We start from the raw sequence: 3,347 nt of genomic DNA on the forward strand, positions 1-3,347 counted from the left end.
GGCACCCCCATCCTCAGGCCTCTTCTCCGAGGACCGCGGGTCCTGACGGAGGACAGAGCACCTGCTGGGGGCTCCCCTATCCCAAGCCAGGTTCTGCCCCCTGCCCGCTGCCCCTGCCTCCTGCCTCCTGCCTGGAGCTGGGAGGGGCCTGGGAGGGAGACCCCACCTCAGTGTCCAAAGGAGGGGGCACTGGATATCTTTCTACCCCAAGAAAGCATTCATTCGCTTACTCATCCATTCATTCACCCATTAATTCAACAAAAACCCATTCCTATATGGCCATTCTAAACGCATCCTATGAAGCATTCCACGTGTGTGTGTGTGGGGGGGGGTATGTGCACGAAACTAACATTGTAAAGCATTTACCGATTACAAGGTGCTCTAATAAACATGAGCGCGGGCATTTCCTGAGGCTCACGGTATTGCTGGCCCTGTGCTAACCTCATTACATGCATCATCCCATTTAACACTAACCAAGCTCTAGCAGGTGTGGCATCATTATCCCCATTTTATAGACGGGAAAATCAAGGCTGTGAGATATTATGGAACTTGCTCAAGGCACTCTGCCTTCTTTAAAGCTGGGAAAAGTGGGGTTGGCCAGGAATCCGAGCCCAAAGCATGTGCAGGTAACCGAAATGCCATACAACTGTGCCCCCCCCCCCCAAGGGCCATGTGTCAGGATTGGAGACTCCGCCCTCAGTAAAGGGGCCGGAAAGCTCTTGAGGCTGTTCCCAAACTTGGACAGGGTCCTGGCCAGCATACTTGAGCCTCTGCCCCTCCCAAGGCCCATCCTAGTTCCAGACCCACAACCCACGAACGGAGGAAGCTCACCATCAGCTCTCACGCGGGAGACCACGGAGGCAGAGTGTGGGGATGTAGAAGGAGCCCCAACTTCTCTCCACCTGTGTGCTCCTAGGCAGGTCAGCTCCCCCTCCATGGGCCTCCGGAAGGAGGAGTTGGGACTTGTTTATTGTTATTATTCAATTGGGATTTTAAAAATATTTATTTTTATTGATTTCAGAAAGGAAGGGAGAGGAAGAGAATGGGCCCTAGCCAGTTTGGCTCAGTGGATAGAGTGTTGGCCTGCGGACTGAAGGGTCCTAGGTTCAATTCCGGTCAAGGGCACATGTCCAGGTTGTGGGCTTGATTCCCAGTAGGGAGTGTGCAGGAGCATGTTTCTATCTATCTCTTCCTCTCCTCTCTGAAATTAAAAAAAATATATAGTTTTTTAAAAAAGAAACATCAATGATGGGAGAGAATCATTGATCGGCTGCCTCCTGTATGCCCCACACCGGGGATTAAGCCCACAACCCGCACATGTGCCCTGATGGGGAATTGAACTGAATCGTGACCTCCTGGTTCATAGGTCGATGCTCAACCACTGAGCCCCGCCAGCTGAGCAGGCCTGTTCTTTCTGAGGCTCCTTATGGTTCCCACCAAGTGCCTAGAGAGCCTCGGACAGCACCAGCCCCTCCTCCTTCTCCAAGGCCTCCTTCCCCAATGTATGTGCCTCTTTTTAGAACCAAACTCATTCTACCAAACATCAGATCAGGGTCCTAGCAGCCCAAGAGCCCCTCCGGGGGCTCCTAGAGGGAGGAAACGAAATCTGTCCAGATTGAGGGTGAAGTCCCATCTTTGCACCACACAGTGCCTGGCACATGGCTGCTTAATGTAGAATTGAAATCGCCTGGGAGTGTGTAATCTGGAGGGTGGGGAGAGGGACAGGAAATGTGGGGCTGAAACACACAAACGCCTGAACCAGAGCGTGGGCAAGGGTCTCTCTACACCTGGCTCTGGTTGCCTGCTCACACACAGGGGTGTGTATCCATTTTCTGCACCGAAGAGTGAGGAACAGGTGTGTGTGTGTGTGTGTGTGTGTGTGTGTGTGTGTGTGTGTGTCTAAAGTTACCTCCCTCAACCCATGCCATTTGCATCTGAGTCTGGCCCAGTGCGAGCCAGTGAGAGGGTTGGGTGAAAGGTGAGCTGTAAGATAAAACAGCAATTTCCTACCTTTCTCATCAAGACACCCACCTGTCTGACCCACCTGCCCTTGGTCACTCAGAACTGCTGGACTTGGCTTCTGCACTTTCAGTGTGTTTTCATTTTTTACTTTTTGCAGGGGGAGGAGAAGGCCTGAGTCTCCTCCAAGAACTTTAGGCAATTTCCAGGCCAGCCCCCTCCCCCTCTCCAATGAGGGAGTCAGAAGGCCAGGAGAGGAAGATCTGGTGGGATGTCGCTAGTCTAGCCGGGGGAGGGGCTGTTGGCGGGTGAGGAGGGAGGGGTTTCTGGGTTAGGAATCCAGACCGAGACCCTCTCCCCCACCCCCAGATGGTGGGTGCAGAGGCTCATCCCAGGGAATCCTGGCTACTCCACCCCAACAGAATATGCCCCCAGACACACAAGGGAACCTCTCCATCAGCTGACTCCTCAGATATATACACATGTCCCCACAGACACACACACACGCCCATGCAGCGGCTCAGACACCCAGGCAAGTCTTCCCTTTTCTCTGTCTTTCCCTTGGTTTGAATTTCGTTCAGCCACATATGTTGTGTGTGCGTGAGGGTGGGTGGGGGAGGGGCAGACAGGGATGAGGGATGGCATGGTGCCAACATCTACCTATGGGGCTTGGGCCAGGGACGCCCCCCACAGCCACCCTGGGAGGGGCCTCAGCTGTCCCTTTGTAGCCAAGGGGGTTCTCCTGGGGGTGGTGAGCACAGAAGTCCCTTCTCGGGACTTAGGGGTCTGGTCCCTGACCCACCTATGGGGGCTGCAAGGGAAAAATGGGCAGAGCAGGACCCCGGAGGGAGCATGGAATTTGGGGCGACCACAACCCCCCAATGTCCAGTCTTGCCACCCCATTGTTCCCATGTGGGGGCTCTATATCCGGGGGGGCAATTCCTCCCCCTCCCTCTCAATCCCTGCTTTCCCAGCTTTGGGCGGAGAGGGGAGGGCAGCAGAGATATTTATTTATTTCCTTTATTTATTTAATTTTTTTTTTTTTTTTTTTTTTTTTTATGACAGATGGCGGCGGGTCCCGGGGGAGCCGGCTCTCCCCCAATGCAGACGCATGCCAATCACCGTCTCTCATGTGATAGCTGCTGCCCGTGACGTGCCAAGCCCATATGGCCTGGCATAGAGGCTGGTACCCCGCCTGGTAGAGATGCCACACTCGCTCCGCGGCTCGCATGGCGCTCTGAAGACGCCGGTGCCCGCCGCCTGGAGGAGCCGCTGCCCCCGCTCCCTGAAGATGGGGGAACAATGAAATAGGCGAGAAGATCCCGGGCTCCCCCTCTCTCTCTTGCCCCCTCCCCCTCCCCTCCCCTCTCCCCCGGGCTCCTCTCCCA

Source organism: Myotis brandtii, unplaced genomic scaffold (genome assembly GCF_000412655.1).
Source record: "Myotis brandtii unplaced genomic scaffold, ASM41265v1 scaffold157, whole genome shotgun sequence".
Classification (NCBI taxonomy): domain Eukaryota; kingdom Metazoa; phylum Chordata; class Mammalia; order Chiroptera; family Vespertilionidae; genus Myotis; species Myotis brandtii.